The sequence below is a fragment of the Poecile atricapillus genome, chromosome 19, assembly GCF_030490865.1.
Source record: "Poecile atricapillus isolate bPoeAtr1 chromosome 19, bPoeAtr1.hap1, whole genome shotgun sequence".
NCBI lineage: Eukaryota > Metazoa > Chordata > Aves > Passeriformes > Paridae > Poecile > Poecile atricapillus.
Genome location: NC_081267.1, coordinates 5,610,598 through 5,632,752, shown reverse-complemented (window position 1 = coordinate 5,632,752; position 22,155 = coordinate 5,610,598). Strand labels below are relative to the sequence as shown.

The 22,155-nt window shown below is 51.6% G+C and overlaps 1 pseudogene; it reads left to right on the top strand.

The window, feature by feature from the left end:
- The window catches only part of LOC131586379 (uncharacterized), a 712,054-nt pseudogene that overhangs the window by 53,052 nt on the left and 636,847 nt on the right, over positions 1–22,155 (top strand).

The window sequence follows — 22,155 nt, the reverse complement described above, 5'->3', positions numbered from 1 at the left end:
TTTCCATGGCATAATTAGATTACAGGATGTCCTCAAAATAATACCCAACCAGACAGCTCCAGTTCCTGACTTTCTTCCCAACCAATCCACCCAGATGAGGAACACAACATTTCACCATGGGATGGGATCAGATTGTCTTTTAGCAGAAAAAAGAGGCAGAGTTTGTGGAAAGTTAAATGACTCAAACTGCTGTTGGCAAACAGAACACAAAGGAAAAGTGGAGAAACAGATAACAAAAGATATAAGAAAGCAGCTCATATACTGGTCCAAACATGGAAATGGGCAACTTTTTTTGTGGTTCCCTGGCAGACCATGGGTTAAACGAATGTACTTTCTCCTCTTATGTTCTACAGCAACTCTCATCTTTTCACCATGCAGGACACCTTGCTGAGTGCAGCTCATTCAGCAGCTGAGCAAGGGGATGCAGGGGGCAGCCAGGCCGCCTGAGCCACAAACGGCTACAAAAGGACAGAGAATGAGGGCACTGAGAGCAATCCCAAAAACAAAGAACAGCCAGGAAGAAAAAACAGAGTCAGTGAGTGAATCTGCTTGGAGATAGGGCCAGGGACTTGCACATAAGGAAGCAATGGGAGAAAGCATCAGTTTCAGAAAATGTTACTAATTGACAAGGACCACTGCTCAGACAAAGTCCTGCTAAATTCCTGAACTTCCAGAACAACAAAGACTTAACAGAGCCATCAATATCGGATGTTCTACAAAAGTGGTGGGTACATATTAACCGGGACATGCAGGAGGCAGATCGGGAAGTCTGAACCTTCCAAGCACCTCCGCCAGTGGGGAAAGGGACAGGGACACGCGGCCGGGAAAATCAGGACAAAAACGAGGCCGCGTCCTCCAGCAACTGGAGAGAACGCACGGCAAATGCCCCATGGCCTCTCCCTTTGGGCAGCAATAAAGTCACTTTCACACCACTCCTCTGGCTCCTTTGGCCACACAAACCTCTGGCGCCGGGAATTTTCTCGCCCAGCCCCGGGCACAGCGCAGCCACCTCCGGGCTACCGACACGAACCGGGACGAGCCAGCGCTGCTCCGGCACCGGCTCCTGCCGAGGCCGCAGCGAGAAGGAGACCGCAGGCAGCCGCTCCCGCAGCGCCCTCAGCCCAGGGCCAACACGGGCCGGCCACGGCACAACCCACCCGCCACAGCCCCCTGCCGCCCCCTCCCGGGCCCGCAGCGAGCCCCGAGCCCCCGCAGAACCGAGCGCGGCTCCCACCTGCGATGGCCGGGGCCGCCTCCGAGCTTCGCCGCCGCCTCACCGGGCTCCGGCCGCTGCTGCCGCCGCTGCCGGGCCCGCACAGACGCTCCGGCAATGGCGGCTCTCCTGCCCCACGGCCGCCCTGGGGGCGCAAGCGGGGCCGGGCTTGTCCCCGCTCTGCCCAATCAGAGCGCGCCAGAACCACGAGTGACGGCAGCAGCAGCCAATCGCAGCCAGCGGCGGGCTCTGCACACGGCACAGCCCCGCCCCGCGCTCTCAGGGCCCCCCGGGCTGTGTGAGGGGAAGGGCGGGGATGAGGAACAGCCCTGGAACGGGCCCGGCCCGAGCCGCCATTGAGCTCCCAACACAAACAAAATTCTCCGCAGCTCCCGGCCCGCCTTTCCCTGCCCTGGGTGTTCGGTGGCTCCGGCTCAGGGGGAAGCCCTGGAGCCTCACTTCTCCCACCTCTAATTAGGAGCATCAGGGCATCACTCGGATTTCCCCCTAAAAGGGAAAACTGCCCCAAATCCCTGTGGATGAGTGGGGGAGGAGAGAGATTTCTGGCAGAAAACTCCAAAAACTCAGAGCAGGATCATGAGACATAAAGGAAGAACCTTAAAACCAACTCCCCCCACCCCTTCCTCCTCCCAGCTGTGCCTCCTCCCCCGGCAGTGCAGGGACACAGGGAATGGGGCCATGGTCACTCCATCCCCCGGGGCTTTTCCCCCTGCTCAGGGACAGGAGTCGTTCCCCTGCTGCACCCTGGGCTCTCTGCCACCGGAGACTTCTCCAGGAACTTCTCCAAGCTGAGTCCATCCCATGGGGAACAGCCCCCTCACAGTGCTGCAGCGTGGGTCACTCTGCCACGGGCTCAGTCCTTCTGAAAAGAGCAGGCAAGGAGAGCAGCTCCTTTTTAATGCCTTTATTGAGGGCAGCTCTAGGTGGGGGAGCTCAATGCTGCTCCCGATGGATGACCCAGAGGAGGAGATGTTCGGCTTTGCCACAGGGCAGAGCTGGAGATTCTGTCTTCAGTAGAGTCTCTAGAAGGACTCTGGTTTACTGTAAATCCTGGGTAGTCGTGGAGAGCAAGTGTTGTTTAGTTATGGTGACAAAGTCCAGAACATCAGCCAGTTGCTCAATGTTCTCCCTTGCTCATCAGTGTAGTTTGGAGTCCAGTTTGTGCCATGGCTCCCTGATTCTAGAGGTCTTTGGATGTTAATCCACTTCTCCTGGGTGCTACCCCCCATGGGAGTTGGGCTCATCTACACACTGGGTGCTGCCATCGGTGCCATTGGGGGGTGCCGGGAGCAGCAGAGGCAATAGACAAGGCCAGGTGGCATTAACAAGGCTGGTACAACAACATTGGTATTTACCAAACATGTCACAACATGAGGTATATTAACAAAGAAGGCACCTTACGGTGACAACACTCTACTGTTCAAACTGTAAAACATCCTTCTGTACTGATCAGGAGGTCACGATTTACTCTTTACAATCCTGATGCTGAATGTCTCCTGAGGAGGTCTGGTCACAGAGAAGAATGAGCCCCTTGTGGGCTGCCCCTGTTTGGACAACCTGCTCCTCACCCCGAGCCTCAGCATGTCTGACATCGCCTACGTGGGACTGACATCCCAAAACATTGAGAACATTTATCAATTTTTCTTTATCATTAAAATCTAATTAATTTATAAAAATAAAATTTTACTTTTTATAATAATATTATTCTGTATTCTTATAACCTTGTTTTTGCATTTATATAAAAGAATTGATACATTTTCAGGAACAAAACATTATTGTTCTCTGGCTCTAAGTACCACAATTCCCTTCATTAATTAACTGACCACTATTTCTCCCTCTTTATGCTAATTTCTGCTATTTTTAGCCCGTTACTCATAATTTTGAAATTATTCTCAGACAGGGTAAAAGGGGCCACTTTGGGGTCCATGGAAACTTTTCTGGGGAACATTTGGGGCAGTTTCAGGTCTGGGAAGGGATTTAGAGGGCACCTGGGGGTCTGGAGGACACTTGGGGGAGCCGGGTGGGCACTTGGAGGGGCATTTAGGGATTCTGTGGGACAATTTGGGGTCCGGGGGAGCACTTGGGGGTCCAGGGGGGCACTTGGAGGTCAGGGAGGGGAATCTGGGGGCCCTTCGGGGTCCGGGCGGGCACTTGGGGGGCTGTAACATGAATCTATGGGCCGCGGGGGATGATGGGAGTTGTAGGCGCCGGTATAATACGGTTTAATGGGGCCGCGGAGCATCACGGGAGTTGTAGGCGCAGCTCCAATGGGTTCCGGTGAGGCGCGGGGCATGACGGGAAATGAAGTCCCGGCTGGAATAGCGCTCTATGGGCGCCGCGGAGCATGATGGGAGCTGTAGTCTCGGAAGTGGCTCGGAAGGCGCGTTCGGCGGTGTGGGGAAGCGCTTGGAGAAAACTTTTGCGTCCGAGCCGTGCTGCAGGTGCTCGGGCGAATGTATACGGCTCGGGAGCACTTGGGGGGAACCTGGGGAGCTGTAACCGGGCTCTTTAGGGCGCGGGGCACGGCAGGAGGTTTGGGCGCGGAACTGTGTTGTGGGATGATGGGAGATGAATTCCCAGCAGTGGCTGGAAGGGGAATCTGTGGGGTCGGGAGCATTCAGGGATCCAGGGACGCTTTGGGGGGTCCCGAACGGGCGCTGAGGGGGCACTCGGGGATCCTGAAGGGTCTGGGGGAGACTTATGGGACCTATGGGGGGCAGTCCCGGGGTTCTGGGGAGCGCAGGGCATATTCCCAGTTCCTCACAACCTGGTCTCAGTTGCCCCCTGCAGGCTCCTACTCACTGCCAGGATCATCCCAGTATGATCCCAGTATGATGTCAGTACACAGCCAGTGCAATCTCAGCCACTGCCAGGATGATCCCAGTACAAACCAGTCCCTGCCAGTGCTGCCACTCCTGGGATCCCCCAGCCCTCTCTGTGTTCCCCCTCCCGCATCTCCCCAGAGGAGCCCCAAGGGCTGGCAGTCCCCAGCCAGGGTCCCCAGCCAGCCCCAGGTTGGATCTGCAGCCCCCAATTTTCCCAGTTTCCCTCTCCTTTTCCCCGGGCCGGGTTCCCCCCGTCCCCAGCGGGTGGGAGCAGCGGAGAGCCCCGCGCTGCCCATCCCGACCTGTCCCGGCTCCATCCCCGCTCCTGCCGTGGGCTGTGAGGGGTTTGGGAACGGGGCACCGAGGGTGTCACTGCTCCTGGGGGAGGAGGAGGAGGGATGGAAGAGGAGGGATGAAGAATGAGAGAGAGAAGGGATGGAAGTAGGAGAAGGAGGTGGAGTTAGGGAGGAGAAGGAGTAGGGATGGAAGGGGAGGAGAGGGAGGAAGATGTTGTAAATACTCCACAAACCCCTTCAGTCTTGTCCCCCATGGGGATGTGTCCGCCCTTCTCAGAACACGGGTGGGAAGGGGTCTCAAAATATATCCAACATGGACCTAAGGTATTTTAGACAAAGAAGGCTCAGACTTACGAGACGTGGTCCTGGGTTTATTGTATGTGGATCGCCCGGGGCAAGAAAGAGGCTGAGATTCCTCAGGTGCTCTCTTAAACTTGGGGGAGGGGGTGGCCAGGGGATACAGGGGGGTTACAGCCAATGGGATAGGGAAAAGAAAAGGGAGGTTAGGTAGGGACTAACCTTATACAAAACCAGGATTTTTTTGGTGGGGATATTTAAGAATTAAGGACTGCAAAGCTGAGCGGAAAATGCCCCTTGGGGTACACTGGGGGTCCCAGCATCCCTGAGTGGGGAGATGGAAACAGGGGGAGCTTTTTGGATTCCTGGTACTCCCAGCAGCCTGGGGAGGGCAGGGACCGAGCAGACAGGGGACCCCCAGTACAAGTGTGACCCCTGGCAGCTGGGACAGTGGGGAACCCCTGAACACCAAAGGGGAGAGACCAGAGATGGGGAACTCCTGGGAGGCATTTTCAGGGCTGAATCTTGGTGTTTTGGAGGTTTTCATGGAAGGCTTGTGATTTCTAGAGATGGATGTGGGCAGGAGGAACCCCCATACCCAATGTGCTTGTGAATTGTATTTTTCCTAAACCAGTATTTCCCATTCCCAGACCTTGTCCAGATGGAGAAGGAGGCTGTGAGGAAGAGGAAGATGCTCCAGGACACCCAGGCAGGTGAGGAGGAAGTCAGTACACCTTTCCCCCTTCCTTCCTGCTCCATCTCCCAGCCCAGCATGGCCCCCGGCTGCAGGACAACCCCGCTGCCGACGCCGTCCTGCTGGGGACACACTGGGGGGATCTCCTTCCCCTTCCCTCTGGCATGGAGGCAAATCCCATCCTCTCCTTGTCCTTCCTCCCCCAGACAAGGAGCTGAGGATGGAGATCAGGGAGGACAAATCCCCACGGCAGAACCTTGTGGAAGAGGCCGTTTTGAGCAGCTCCACAGCGCAGGAATCCAATGGGGAGGAAAAGCCCCAGACATCCTGCAGGAGGAGGGGCTCCAAACCCATCCCAGGGTGCTCTGAGGAGGAAAGACCCACCCTGTGCCGGGTAGGCGGCCGGAGATCCAGCCAGGGCTCTGAGCTGGTGGTCCATGAGCAGCTTCAGGATGGGGAGAAGCCCTACAAGTGCTTGGAGTGTGGGAAGAGCTTCAGCCGGAGCACCAAACTGCTCCGCCACCGGATGATCCACACTGGGGAATGGGCCTATCAGTGTAGGGAATGTAGGAAGGGCTTCAGCTGCAGCTCTGAACTCATCATCCACCAGCGCATCCACACTGGGGAGAGGCCCTACGAGTGTCCTGAGTGTGGGAAGAGGTTTCAGACCAGCTCCACTCTCCTCAGGCACCAGCGGATTCACACAGATGAGAGGCCCTTCCGCTGCCCCGACTGTGGGAAGGGCTTCAAGCACAACTCCACCCTCATCACCCACCGGCGCATCCACACTGGGGAGAGGCCCTACAAGTGTGGGGAATGTGGGAAGGGCTACAGCCAGAACTCCAATCTGATCTACCACCAGAGGACCCACACTGGGGAACGTCCCTATGAGTGTGGGGAATGTGGGATGACCTTCAGCCAGACGTCCCATCTGACCATCCACCAGCGCATCCACACTGGGGAGAGGCCCTACAAGTGTCCCCAGTGTGGGAAGAGGTTTCAGAGCAGCTCCACTCTCCTCAGGCACCAGCGGATTCACACGGATGAGAGGCCCTTCCGCTGCACCGAGTGCAGGAAGGGCTTCAATCGAAAGTCCACCCTCATCAGGCACCAGCGCATCCACACTGGGGAGAGGCCCTACGAGTGTCCCCAGTGTGGGAAGAGCTTCAGCCAGAGCTCTGCCTTGACCCAACACCAACGGAGGCACCAGTAAGGGAAGCTCTGAAAATGCCCCAAAGTACAGGAAGAGCTTTGTGCACTGCCCCAGCTTCATCCCCCCTTGGAAAATTCAAGTTCGGCAGAGACCTGGTGATCCATGTTCCCTGTGATCCATGCTGGGGAGACACCTGTACCTTTTCCTGCCTATGGCAATGACATGATGTGGGATCAAAGAACGTGAGGGTCTGGCCATGGCCCTTTCGTTATATTCAATCCCATCTCAGGTCCTCGCCAGAGGCAGGTGTTGGGGGTTAGGTGTCTTTTTTTTTTTTTAATTCTGGATTGCCTGTGGAATTTTTACCCATTAGTTGCGGGGACAACCTAACTGTGGGTACTTGGTGGGTGATTGACAAAAGGCAAAGAGTTTGGCCAGGCCCAGGGGGTTGGAAGGGGGCAGGAAAAAGGAGGGTGGGGACAGTTTGGCGGGCTTTTCTTAAGCTTCAGAGAAGGACACTTTGGGCACTGAGCTGTTGGGGTGGGGAGAAGGGAATTTTGCCATCACCCAGATGGAGCTGCTGCTGCTTCTCATTCTCCCCTCTTTGTTGGTGGCCTCACACTCCCTGTCCTGCCAGGACATGTGGCAGTGCCAGGCACCGCCGTGGAGCTGCTGATCCACTTCAGCCAACAGCCCAGGATCTCAGCTCATCCCTGCTGTTCCAGCTGAGTGTTCCTCAGAACCCTGCAGGAGCACCGGGACTGACTGCCCGAGGGGGTTTGTGAAACAAAGCCTCTCCTCCATCCCATCTCAGCCGAGAAAGCTGTCACGGGGTCCCTGGTTCTGTGTTCTTGTTATTGCTGTAGTTATTGTTTGTTTGTTTACCTGGTTATACTAGTAAAGAACTGTTATTCCTATCCCCAGATCTCTGCCTGAAAGCCCCTTGATTTCAAAATTATAATAATTTGGAGGGAGGGGGTCTACATTCTTTCATCCCAAGGGAGGCTCCTGCTTTCCCTAGCAGACACCTCCTCTTCTAGAACCGAGACACTGGTTTTAGTCAGAAGCATCAGTGACCAAAAGTTGTATTTCTTTTGGTTTGGTCACTTCTTTGTTCCTTCTCAGTGTTCAGGCTGGGCGGTGGGGTGTCCTCATTTGCTGCATTTTCTGAGTTCCTCTTGGATCCCTTGAGCAATAGGTTGTGCTTTCTGAGGATCCTTTGTGCTCCTTGGTGACCCAGGAGAACCTTCCAGGCAGTTTTTGGAGGAGCTGCTGCTGTGATGTCACAGGAACGTTGCCGTGTCCTTGTGGTGTTCCCGTTGCTGTGGGGCACTATAGAGAGCTTTTTAGCAGATGGGGGACATGATATATTAGTAAAGGCCTGTCTGCACAAACCAGCCTCTGGGATAAGTCGCAATATTAAGGGCTAAAATCCTTGAAACTTACCTGCAGAAAGTTAAACAATGTTCTTGTGTAACGAGACAAGAATGTAAACTTGTGTGTGTTAACCAATAGTAGCTCGCTCTGCCTGCAAACCCTGTAGAACCCTATAAAAGTGTGCTGATAATAGAAATAAACTGGCGTTCACAATTACTTCTGTGAAGACTGGTGAATTGCTCGGGGGTTCTTCAACATTTGGCGCTCCGTCCAGGGACACCCCTGCGGGCAGAGGGGCTTTGGAGTCAGCGGAGTGGATCTGGGCATTAATCGTCGCGGGCTCGGATCGGCACCAGATAGGCAGCCTGAGCGCGGTGAGACGCGGAGCAGTTAGACGTGGAAGTAGGGCTGCTGGGGGGGACCCAGGAGGCAAGTGCGTGTGAGAGGGATCGCGACCTTCCGACTTGCGGGAGCCGTCGGCATGGAAACGGAATTCGCGGCGGCTAAAAAACTGCTTCTCGGTATCCTTGTTAAACGAGGTGAAGCAGCCAGGGAAAAAGACCTGGATAAGCTCATTATATGGGCGAAAAATCGTGGGCATTTTGCAGTGCCCTCACTGCTTTTCGCAGTGGAAGAGTGGACAGATGTCGGGAATTTGATGTGGGACACAGCTATTACGGGAAAGAGTAAAGAGGTAGTAGCCCTCGGTTCAGTTTGGAAACTTGTGTTAAATGCCCTACGGGATATGAAAGCAGAGTCATCAGTAGCAGCAGCTGCTATAGACGCCATGGCGCCGCCCGAGACAGACGCGCCGCAATCACCCCCCGCAGAGTCCGCGAATCGTTTGAGTGCATTTTTCGGGGTGGGGCATGTCCGGCCAGCGAAAGGGCTTACCGGGAGACAGTGTAGCACCGTAGCGGAACTTTTAAAATCCCAGGGGTGCGCCGATGCGGCTCCGGCCGCGCCGGCGGAGCATTCCGCGGTTCCGGCCGCGCCAGCGGAACACGCTGCCGCTCCGGCCGCGCCGGCAGAGCCTAAGCCGGAAGTTACCCTGCCGAATGCGGATGTAAAAATGACGGCTCCCCCGGAAGGAGCGGGCGCCAGCTCCAGCCAGGCGGAGCCTGATACGTCAGCAGAAACAAGAGCCGCAAAGTGCAAACCGAAGATCTACCCTTCGATGCCATCTACCGTTCACTGGAGAAAACCGCAGGACATCCCTATTCCCTCCGATGATGACATCTCTATACATTCTGATGACGGACGGCTTGCAGCGGGAGCAGAGCCAAGTAATGACAGCGCAGCGACACGGAAAGAGCTACTGGGATGGCAACATCAAATGGAGCAGCTCGTGCAGCAGCTCCAAGCTCAAATTGAGCAAAACCTATGTATAAATAAAGCGCAGCCTCAGCCAGAGAAAACAGCTCTGCAGCAAACACCGAGACAACGAGCAGAGTCAGTCCAACAGCTACAGGATATGCTGCGCCCTGAACCATCTGCTCCACCTTTGGAGACACTGTCAACACCACAGCCTTGTTCTAGCTCTATCACCATGGAGGAAGAGAACAGAAAGCACAGAGCACAGCAGAGGTGGTCCGGCGTCATTCGAGATGCAGTGCTTGAAGGAGAGTGGCAAGCAGCCGGCACAATTGCTTGTCCCATTTTGTATGACCAGCAGAATCCACGTTATGAACAGCATGACTGGAAGATCTTGCAGCAAGCCAAGAAGACACTCACCGAGAATGGCATCAAATCTGAAGCTGCAAACACTGCATTGGACTGGCTGTTCACTTCTGATGTTAACAGTCCCACAGACAGCCAGAATCTCGCTCGTCTGCTTTTAACTCCATCACAGCTTATGGTGTGGGAAAAGGAATGGAAGAGGTTAGCAATCCTAGAAGCTAATCGACCTCGAGATCCAAATGATGTATTGCATGGACTTAATCCTGACATGCTCACCGGTTCAGGAATTTACAGTCATATGACTGTACAACTAGACTACCCTCTCGCAATGCATCACTTGTCTGCACAGCTCGCTCGACAAGCCTTTAATGCTGTGCCTGATTCCAAACCTCATCCTTCCTTCACAACAATACGGCAAGGTCTCACAGAACCATATTCTCACTTCATCGATCGTCTGTCAGCAGCCCTTAAAGCTCAGAACGACATGACTGAGGAGGCAAAGCAAAACATGTTTAAGCTGCTGGCTTTTGAGAACGCCAACTCGAAGATAAAGCCTATCCTTGCCACACTCCCAAAGCAAGCAGACGTGGGAGACATGCTAGATATTGCCCTGCGAGTAAATCAAACGCAGCAAGGACAGCTAGTAGCCAACGCTGTTGCAGAAGCCATCAAGCCAACCACAAATCTGATTGCTGCCGCTGTTGGCAAGCTAGGGAGTGGAGGCAAACCCTTCCCCTCACCTGCAGCCATCTGTTTTCGATGTGGCAGCAGAGGGCACTTGCGAAAATCTTGCCCAGCTACTGTGTGGTGTGATCACTGCCAGAACAGCAAGCATGCTACCTCGGTATGTCGCTTCTCAAAAAACATGAGCAAGAGCGCGGAGAGCCGCCGCGCGAGGACACAAGTTGCCGGCCCAACTCTATTCAACAGCTCAGTCCACCAGCAACCCGAGGGAGCCTGGGACTCGATCTGGCAGCAGCAGTAGACGTCACATTCATCAACACCAGTGTCCGCAAAATTCCAACCGGAGTTACAGGACCTGTTTACTCTGCTACCAGTGCACTTGGTGCTTTGTTGATTGGAAGATCATCTGCTGGAATGGCAGGACTTATCGTTCTCCCAGGAGTCATCGATGCTGATTATACGGGTGAAATCCAAGTGTGTGCCTACACTTTGGCTCCTCCACTTACAATCAAAAAGGGAACAAGAATTGCTCAATTGGTGTTGCTTCAAAAGGTAGCAACTGAAAAAGACATTTTTCGAAGTGCTCCTGCACGTGGAGCCAAAGGTTTTGGATCAACAGGAGACACCGTGGTGAACCTTGTTCAACAGATGAGTCATCGACCGGTAATTGAAATTACCCTGTGCCACGGATCAAAGCAACAAAGAGTCAAGATGATGCTAGACACGGGAGCTGATGTTACCATCGTCAGCCGAGTCTGGTGGCCAAGAGAATGGCCTCTCCACAGAGCCTTAAGCTCGGTACAAGGTGTAGGAGGATACTCCACGCCACTGAGAAGTGTACACCCAATTCAATTTCGATTTCCTGAAGGACAGACTACCACCTTATGTCCATACGTCATGCCTTTACCTGGAACCCTTGGAGGGCTCGTTGGTCGAGATGTTCTCAGCCAGCTCGGAGCAACGCTAACTCTCCCCAATCAATCACCTTTTTAGTAGTCACCACTGCTGACAGGCCGCCAACCCCAAGGATTCAGTGGAAATCTAATGAGCCTGTGTGGGTTGAGCAGTGGCCTCTATCCCAAGAGCGACTGGCAATTGCACATAAGCTTGTCCAGGAACAGCTACAAGCAAAACATATCCAACCATCTCTCAGCCCATGGAATACTCCAATTTTTGTCATCCCAAAAAAGTCCGGAAAATGGCGATTGCTGCATGATCTACGCAAGGTCAATGACCAGATGTGGGCAATGGGCGCGTTACAGCCAGGGATGCCCTCTCCCACAATGCTGCCACAAGAATGGCATCTTCTAATCATAGATTTGAAAGACTGTTTCTTCACAATACACCTACAGAAGGAAGACACAGTGAGATTCGCCTTCACTTTACCATCAATCAACAAAGAAAGTCCATCTCAGAGATTTGAATGGGTGGTTCTTCCACAGGGGATGAAAAATTCTCCAACAATGTGCCAACTGTTTGTGCACTGGGCACTGACACCTGTGCGGGCCAAGCTCTCCCAGACAATTATTTATCACTACATGGATGACATCTTGTTTTGTCAACGTGATCCATTTCAAGATGAAGATCTCACATTTATCATCACCCAGCTTGCAGCAAAAGGCTTGGTAGTTGCCCCAGAAAAAATCCAGAAACAAGCCCCCTGGAAGTACCTAGGGTGGATTCTGACATCCTCATCAGTCCACCCGCAAAAATTAGAATTAACTACCAAGATCAACACTCTCAACGATGCACAAAAACTTATTGGAGATCTGCAATGGGTACGATCTATTGCCGGTATCCGAAATGATGAGATAGCACCCTTAATGAGCCTTTTGAAAGGTACAGACCCGCAAGCCCCAATTACTCTTTCAGCAGATCAAAAGAACTGTCTCATTTATCTGGGAAAGAAACTACTTTCAACACTAGCAGATAGAAGATTGCCAGATGTGCCTTTAGGACTTTTAGTTTGTAACCTCTCTGTTGCACCATGTGCCATCATATTTCAGTGGCCTGCTTGGCAAAAAGAGAAAGGGGGAGAAGACCCATCTAAGAAGAGCCGTCGAAGTGCCAAGCAGCCTGCCAAGAAGCCAATGTTAGTGCAATTAGCGAGGAAAAGTGCAGAACCTTTAGCGATCCTTGAGTGGATCTTTACACCACATACGCCGCCGATGAGTATCTGGCAGAGGACAGAAGCAATTGCTTATCTCATCAAAAAAGCAAGAACACGAATAGTGGAGATTAGTGGTGCTGAACCAGAACATATCAGTCTACCAATAACGATAGAGAATCTTGAGTGGATGCTGAGACACTCAGAACCAATTCAATTAGCGCTGCTCAACTATCCAGGAACTGTACACAACAAGCAACCTAGCGACCCGCGCCTGCAAATTGTTCTAAAACAGCGGTGGTTACAACAGCCTAAAGTTGTGAAGCAGCCAGTGAAAGGCCCTACAGTGTATACAGATGCAGGAAGTCGACGAAAGAAAGCAGCCTGTACCTGGCAAGAAGACTCGAGCTGGAGAAGTAAAGTTATAGATGGAGATGCACACGACTCACTGCAGACGTTAGAACTCACAGCTGTCGCATGGGCACTGTCTCATTGGCGAGACAGTAAGCTAAACATTGTATCAGATTCATTGTACGTGGTAGGAGTGGTACAACGTATTGAAGATGCCCTCATCAAACCGCCAGATAATAAGCGATTGTGTCAACTATTTTTTCAGATCAAAAGGGCTATAGAGGACAGAGATGAGCCCTGTTGCATCATTCACATCCGCAGTCATCAAACAGAATTAGGTCTCGGAGAAGGCAATGCGAAAGCTGACACGCTTGTCAGTCCTGTTGTAGCAGCACCAAGAGACTCTTTCGCAGCTGCAAGAGAGAGTCATGCTCTCTTTCATCAAGCCGTAAAAGCCTTACAGAGACAATTTAATATCAGCTTAACAGATGCACAAGGCATTGTAAAATCCTGTCCACAATGCAGTCAATATGGAACCACTCTAGGCTTAGGTGTTAACCCTAGGGGTCTTCAAGCCTGTGAGATTTGGCAAATGGATGTAACACACGTACCTGAATTTGGTCGCCTCAAATACGTACATGTTACAGTAGATACCTTTTCAGAAATGGTTTGGGCCACTGCACAAGTAGGGGAAAAGGGCATACATGTAATTCGACATTTAGTAGCATGTTTTGCCGTAATGGGGGTTCCGAAAGAACTAAAGACAGACAATGGGCCTGCGTATGTAGGAACACGAGTTTCTCGCTTCTTGCAAAAATGGGGAGTCAAACATGTAACTGGAATTCCCCATGTGTCATCTGGACAAGCCATTGTAGAGAGAGCCCATAGAACCCTAAAAGAGTACTTGAATAAGCAAAAAACACCAGAACAGTTAGACCCTACCATTCGATTGCAGCAAGTGTTATTCACTCTAAATTTCCTCAGCTTAGTTGGAGATTTAGAGCAGCCCCCAGTGGTCATTCACAATAGCCAAATAAAGATGCAAGCTACCCCAGAGATTAAGTTATACTACAAAAACCCAAAAACAGGTATCTGGGAGGGACCGAGTCCATTGCTATTTAACGGGCGTGGTTACAGTTGTGTTTCCACAGATACTGGACCGCTGTGGGTGCCTAGCCGATGGACGAAACCAGCCACGAAAGATCTGAAGAACAATCAAAACGTTGATGCCCTCAGTCAATCCCTGATTGGCTGTCAGCTGACACCACGAGAACAACAAATGTTTCAAGACTGAGCTGTGTCAAATCGTAGTCTGTTCGTGAGAAATTCCTGTGAAGATCTGAGAAGAGTGCAGAGACTCTATCTAGTTGTGCACAAAACAAATTTTAGTTGTGTGTTTATCCTTTTGCAAATTGTTTTCACGCTTAGATTATATATATATATCAAAGCACGTGTGTTAAAGTAGATAGATAAGAGTTAAGATAAGAAGTTTAGTGTGTGTAGTAATTACTATATTAGTATAAGGTATAAGCATTCCCCCTTCAAGAGCTAGCGTAAGCATCTTTGAAAGTTCACTTAACGATCAAAGTTTTAGCAGTGAATTTGCAAACATGACGCCACTTGCATGGGACAAACTGCTTATGGTAATTGTGCTGTGTGTAGCCCCAACCAGTTGTCTGCTGACTGATATCCAAAAGCGACAAAACATATGGGTCACCTTAGCACACCTGACTGGTCAAAAATCGATGTGTTTGAGCCTAGCTACCCCTGGAGATCCTTTTCGCACCTGTCTCGTAGGAGTCCCTGAATGGGATCCTCCAGCCTTTAAAGGTTTAATTAGTAATGAGACTCGACTAAATCGATCAATAATGCTGCAGGAGTGCAACCGTACCATTGGCCTTACATCTAGGCAACTTGATGCCTGCTGGCAAGCGAAAATTGTTGAGGTTCTCAATGTCACCATGAGACCCCCAGAAGAGTTAGATCTGCTAGGTTCTACCAATACCTCAGGTGGGTGGATGATGTTTGAGCCCCCAACAAAAAATCGTTTTGACAAAGCAACACAGCACTGGGCTACAGTTAACCCCATAGTTGATCTCGTTACTGACACTGAGAATAAAGCCTTTTATTCACGATGCAATCTCACAGGACGATTACCAAAGCGCTTGCCTAGTTCCATCTTCCTAGTCTGTGGGGATAGAGCATGGAATGGAATTCCTGCTAGTCCACATGGAGGGCCGTGTTATCTTGGGAAACTTACCTTGTTCCATCCAAGCCTACATCAATTGATGAATGTGGCTAACAAAATGAAAATCAACAGACGGTCCAAGCGAAGCCTAAATGAGTTACAGTGTGATGATGTTAAAAACCCAGACTTTTGGAATCGCGGTGTAATCTGGGCAACCTCCTTCTTCGTTCCAGGAGCAGCTGCAGCCAGGAGTCTAGCCACCCTAAAAAGGCTCGCTTGCTGGACTAGGAAAGAATTAAATTTAACATCCACAATGTTAAGTGAGCTTTCAGCCGATGTGAGTAGTGTACGTCATGCAGTATTACAAAACCGAGCTGCAATTGACTTTTTGCTTCTAGCGCAAGGGCATGGTTGTGAAGAGTTTGAAGGCATGTGCTGCTTAAATCTTACTGATCATTCAGTTTCCATCCATAAGCAGCTCCGCCAGCTACAAGATGGGTTACATGCTCTGAAAGAAGATAGTAACCCCATTGAGAGTTGGTTCGCCAGCTGGGGCATTACTGGATGGTTGAAGTCTCTTGTGCTAGAAGGGGGATGAATGCTATTTATAGGGATAATGGTAATAATGCTAGTAAGTTGTATGCTATCTTGTGTTCGTAGAAGTGTAGTACGAGCTGTATCCAAAGTCTGGCTTGTGCAAAAAGGAAACGGGGGAATTATAGAGAGCTTTTTAGCAGATGGGGGACATGATATATTAGTAAAGGCCTGTCTGCACAAACCAGCCTCTGGGATAAGTCCCAATATTAAAGGCTAAAATCCTTGAAACTTGCCTGCAGAAAGTAAAACAATGTTCTTGTGTAACAAGACAAGAATGTAAACTTGTGTGTGTTAACCAATAGTAGCTCACTCTGCCCGCAAACCCTGTAGAACCCTATAAAAGTGTGCTGAAAATAGAAATAAACTGGCGTTCACAATTACTTCTGTGAAGACTGGTGAATTGCTCGGGGGTCCTTCAACACCCCATGGTTGAGGTAGCAGAGAGGGGGAGCCAGAACCTGTGCACCCGCTGGTTTGGTGTGCAGGTGAGAATGGACTTGGACTCCTCTGCTCACCTGGTTTGCCTTGGTTCGTAATGTTTTTTGGGCAATGCCAGCAGGGAGGATGTGGGTATGGTTTTTCCCCAGCACTGAGTGGGTATTTCCCTTTGTGTGTCATGGTCAGGCCGTGCCAGGGTTTCTGCTGCCCTCTTCCAACACCAGTGGCTTCTTTTCCAGCCCTGGGTTTGTACCCAAGTCCCAGGTGCTGGCGAGAGGGCAGCAGGTCACCCCATGGGCCACTGGGGAAGCCCCCACATGCCCAGGGATGCTGGGGTCAGGCTCTGGGAGCAGCAGCATCCCCCTGATGAGCTCCATCCGTATTCCATAGGAACACCATCATACAGCCCCCCGGAATGGAACGACTTTGGGTGGTACCACGGCGAGGCAGCGACCGTCTGGACCCTGGGCATCCTGCTGCACGAGATGGTCTGCGGGGAGCACCCTTTCAGGAGGGGCAGGAACATCAGATGGGGCCAGCTCCCGCTGCCACAACGGCTCTCCCAAGGTGAATCCTCATCTCTGGGCACGGGGGGAACACCAGTGTTGGGAGACAGCAGCGGGCTCGTGAGCATCCCGCTCTGGCAGCTGCTGAGGAGGTGGCACATGTCCTGCTCTGCTGCTCTCCTCCAAAACAAAAAAATTAATGGGAAAGTTTAGGCCCAGCTCTGAGCACATCCAGCGTGGCCTGGGCACGGGAATAGTGGGACAAAGCAGACAGGAGCCTTCTCCAACTGACCAGTGGTTTGTGGTTTCTCTCCCCAGATTGCCAACTTCTGATCAGGTGGTGTTTATCCCTGAACTCCTTGGACAGGCCTTCATTAGAAGACCTGTTCCGTGATCCCTGGATGCAGGATATTCATCAGCCCTAGAAGAAGGGAGAGAGCCACAGGCACAGTGATGCAGGGACCTGGTAAGTTACAGCTCCACACATGCCCTGGCAATCAGCAGCAAAGAAACCCAGACTTTTTTGTCCTGCCTGTGTCACTGCACTGGGCTCATCAAATGGGAACACACAGCCCTTGTGCTGGAGCTGAGCTGCTCTGCCCAGCACTGGTGGGCACCATCTGAGCTGGTTTTGCCTGTCCTGGTTCACTGACAGCCGGGCCCTGGGCAGAACCCTGACAGCCTGGTGTCACCCCAGGGAAGAAGGAGCCCCTGGAGAAGCTGGACCAGGTGGGGCTGCTGCTGCTGCTGGAGACATGGAGAAAAACAGCAAGGATGACATCCTCTTCCTCCACCTGGCCAGCGGCAGCTGGCAATGATGGACTTTGATTCTGGCACCTTCTTCAAAGCCAGGCTCCACAGTGAATTTTCAGGTAAGTCCAGACCCATGGGGATGCTCCCAGATTTGTGCCTTGGCCGGGAACCAAAGGTTTCCCCTTTGCTGGGGCAGATGCAACTGATTCCTCAGTGGCTGCCCAGCTGGCTTTTGGCAGGGCTGGGGACATGGGCTGGGGTGGTTACGAAATGGGAGTGGGATCCTGGCCCTGCCAACAGCCCCCACCACCCACCGTGCCCCGGGCTGGGGCTGGGGCAGCCAGCCCGACACAAACAAACCCCCATGGCAGGAGCACAGGTGGGACTCCAGAACCTGAGCACGGCTGCTTTGCTGTGCAGGCAAGGAAGGGCTTGGGCTGCTCCACTCCCCTGCTTTGCTTTGGGATCACCGTGATTTTGGGGGACAGTGCAGGGGGAAAGGGAGCAAGCATGGGCTTCCCTCACCCATGGGTGGGTTTTTCCCCAGAATGTAGGGGTTGGGCCTTGCTCAAGCTCCTGACAGAGATAAGATTTTTTACCATTTTTCTTGTTTCCCCTTTTTGTCTGTAACCTATTTTCATTAATTTATTGTTTGTTTTTCTAAAGGAAGCGTTCTAGGTGGGGTCCAGTCTGGATCGGGAAGTGCTTGGGACCAGCTGTGGCGTGGATGGGCCGTGCCCTTGGAGAAGACTGAGGACATCGTTTGGGACCAGCTTTTCTTCTGGCAGCGGATGGTGTGAGGTGGGTCCTCATCTCCTTGGCATGGGTGGGACAAGAGCTTTTGGGAGATGGCAGCGGGCACAGGAGCATCCCGCTCTGGGCAGCTGCTGAGGGGCTGGATCTGCCGTGGCTGGCTGCAGGCTGGGCACATGTCCTGCCCTCCTGCTCTGCTCCCAAAGGCAGCAGTGATGGGCAGCTTTGGGCCCAGCTCTGAGCACGGCCAGCATGGCCTGGGCACCGCGGCTGGCTGGGACAAGGGGACAGGAGCCTTCAGCTGACGGGCGGTTTCTGCTTTCTCTCCTTGCAGCCGGGCTCTGCGGATGCTGAGGCTGCTCTGGGCTCTGCCAGGGCTCTGCTGGGCTCAGCACCGCGCCGGGATCAGCCAAAGAAGAAACGGTGTGACCTGCAGCAGAGACTGGAGCATTTTGGCAATGCAGCTCAAGTCTGCAGAGTGTCCACCTCCAAGGGAAAACATGACACCCCCCAAAAATTAAACTTGTTCCATAACTTCTGAAATGAAATCCATCTGGGATGACCCCAAATGACATTTTTCATCTTGCTCAAGCTGTAGCTCAGAACAGTTCTATTCTCTGAAGGAGTTCTGTCCCCCACCTGCCTTTTACTTCACAACTGCTCCCTCCTTTCCCCCAGTGAGTTCTCAGCCCATCACAGTCTCCATCACACTGCAGCCTTCCTTGATGCCCCTCACCACGAGGAAGGCCAAGCCCCAGTCTCAGGGACGCATCCTGTCCATGGCTGAAGAACAGCAATGTCTGTCTGTGCCAGGGGCTCTTGGATGTCTCTGTATCCATGGACAGAAGGGTCTATCTGTGCCAGGGGCTCTTGGATGTCTCTGTATCCATGGACAGAAGGTCTGTCCTTGCAAAGGTTTCCATAATATCTTGGTACCCATGAGTATGGAATGAACACAGAGAGTGAAAGTGTCAGTCACGTTGTTTGCACACTCCTTCCTTTCCATACAAGACACATCCATGCACACCCCCATGTACAGATAAATTAAAAGGATAGGGATGGATAGAGATTTCCCTCAGAGCTCCAACTGTGGCATAACTCACCTTGTAAGCCATGGCCAGGGCATTTTTTTCCCAGCTCTGTGTGAGTAGGTGTCCAAGAGCTGTAGGGAACAGCATTTAAAAGCTGTTTCAGGATTTCTAGGCAGGAAAAGGAGCAGACAACCATCCACGTAACTCACCATATTTGTCAGGATGGGCTGCTGGTTCTTTAGGAATATGGCACAATGGAGACATGAGAATTGGGATAATCCCAGCTCTCTGTGGATCTGTGCAAAGGTGGAGCAGCAGAAACACCTTGTGTCTTCTTTGGGGACACAAGGTCCAAGGAGCCGGGGTGGCAGAGCGTGACCTGGGCTGGTGGCAGGTGAAGTCCCATTTCATGACATCCCAGAGTGGCACAGGACAAAGCTCCAAGCACCCACAGCCCCACTGAGGAAGTCCTTGGAGTGCTGCACATCCCATAGGAAAAGCTGCATTCACTCAGTCCATTGGGATTTATCACTTTTATTTGCAACACTTTAGGTCCAAGTTTCAAACTGCAACATTTTTACACTCAAGACACAGTCATGAAGAACATGTATTTCAATTTCCTGTTCCTTTAACTACAGTGTAAAATATCTTAATATTGGAAAACATCCATAAAATCTGTAAAGGAAGGCAGCTAATGGATCCTTTCCACTAGCACATGTACAAACTGAGTAACTAAAATCAAAGCTGAGTTCTCTTTTTCAAAAGATCGGTTACCTCTTTCTTACTCCAGAGTTATAGATCATTTTTCACTACACATTTGGGGGTAATTTTTATCTTTCATATTTTTTCATGTTTTCTTTTTTGTTTTGTTTTTTTTGTTTTTGTTTATTTGTGTTTTTTTTTACAGAAAGCATGTCCTAGAAAAGGCATGTCCTTTGCTCCTGGTTCCCGTGTGGAGCAGCTCCCTTCCCGCTGGCTGAGCTGCTCAGGCAGAGCCCGGCAGCTCCTGGCCCTGCAGGGCTGAGGCTTTTCCCCGTTGCTGGGCACAGACTGATGGAGCAGCACTGCTGAACACGGGCACACGCAGAGGGAGCAGAGCAGCTGCCTTTGCCCACCTGAAGCTCCAAGGCCAAACTCTGAGCAGGCACGGCTGGAAGAGACTCGCAGGCTCCCTGTTGGCTCTGCTGCCCCACTTGTGCCCGGCCCAGCTCTGCGTGAGGCAGAGGGAGAACAAGGGGCAGCTCCCTCCCAGCCCCAGCCCAGGGACCCCTCCAGCCCCGGGCCTTGGGGCACTGTCAGCACCCGCTGCTCCAGCCACCGCTTCTGCTGGCACTGACAGCAACAACCAAACTGGGGCTGGTCCCCAGGGAGCAGCAGCAGTGCCTGGATCTGATCCCTCAGCCTGGGGCAGCCCCCTGGGGGAACAGAGGGCACAGCAAGAGGGACAAAACCAGTCAGGGTCAGAGACTGGAAAAAGCCAGAGCTGGGAGCAGGAGCAGCTGCTTCATTGCACTCTTGGAGAAAGCTCTGGGCTGGGTCAAAGCACTGAAAGGTGTGAAAGGCAGAGAGGAGGCCACACCAAACAATGCTCCTGTTTTCACACCCTCCTGTAATAAATGGAAATGATTAGTGCTAACTAAATTGTAACTATTTGGAAAGTTATTATTAGAAGCAATCAAGGGAATTGGTGTTACAAGGCAGATGTACTCCCTGTACAGATGTTACATGTTAAAATTAAGGTACAGGATGTAGTTTTGAGATAAGAAATGTCCTAAGACAAAATCGACCTTGAGATGGATAAAGTTGGAATGAATTTAGGCATAGGGCCTGAAAATTATAAAACATAAGACTAATTAGTGGAGCACAATGCTTACTTACATAACACAAAGCTTAGGACGCATACACAGCCTGTAAGGTTATCCCGAGAACAATGAGGATGAGTGTAAGCCTTCATCCAAAATACCACCAAAAGAAGACAGAAGACCCCCTAGCAACAAGTGAAGCATGCACCATGAAGAATAGTGATGAAAAATTAAGGAATCAGAAACTGGAGGAGACTTACTGGAAACATGAATGAATATGTGTAAGTATACAGTATATAAGTTTAGTTTGAATTGCTTTGTTTTGTATGTGAGGCTGGGTGAGAAGCCCTCTCCATACCCCAACCAGTTTTGCTTATGCTTTAATCATTCTTAATTACTGGCAAGCTATATTCATATATATATATATATATGTGTGTGTGTGTTTGTGTGTGTGTATGTATGTGCATGTATATATATGTATATGTGTATACATACATATGTATATATATATGAATATATTCACTAAATTGTACTATTTTATTAAATTGTATTCTTTCTATATCAAATTGCTATTCAATCCACTAAATTGTATTCTTTTATTAAATTGGATTCTTGTATTCAATTCACTAAATTGTATCATTTTTTTTCTTGTTATTAAACTGCTGTTTACTCAATAGACCTAGCTGTCCAAATTTCAATTTCATTTATGACACTGCCCTTGGGTGAGTTACAGCCACAGCGAGAGGGAGGAGGAGATGATCCCACCCATGGCTGCTGCTGGGTCCAGACATTCACTGAGATAAAGCTGAGCCAGAGCTTCAGCATCTCCCCCAAAATCACAGACTCACAGAATGCCTTGGGGTGGAAGAGACCGTAAACCTTAAGTGAACCTTATCATTCCATCAACTGCCATGGACAGGGACACCTTCCACTATCCCAGGCTGCTCCAAGCCCTGTCCAACCTGGCCTTGGACACTTCCAGGGATCCAGGGTCAGCCACAGCTTCTCTGGGCAAGCTCTGATCTCTGCCCAGGTGAGCAGGGACAGGAGCCGAGGGAACAGCTGGAGCTGGGCCAGGGCAGGGCTGGGCTGGAGATCAGCAAAAGCTTCTTCCCCCACAGGGGGCTGGGGCACTGCCCAGGCTCCCCAGGGAATGGGCACGGCCCCGAGGCTGCCGCAGCTCCAGGAGCCTTTGGCCAGCGCTGCCAGGGATGCACAGGCTGCGATTGTTGGGGTGTCTGTGCAGGGCCGGGGGCTGGACTCCATGATCCCAATGGGTCCCAGATCCCAGCTCAGCCCCTTGTGCAACTCTCACCCTTTGGCTCAGCCTTTGTGTCCCCTGGAGGCGCTGGCAGAGCTGATGGGGTGGGGCAGGAGCGGGGCAGCCCC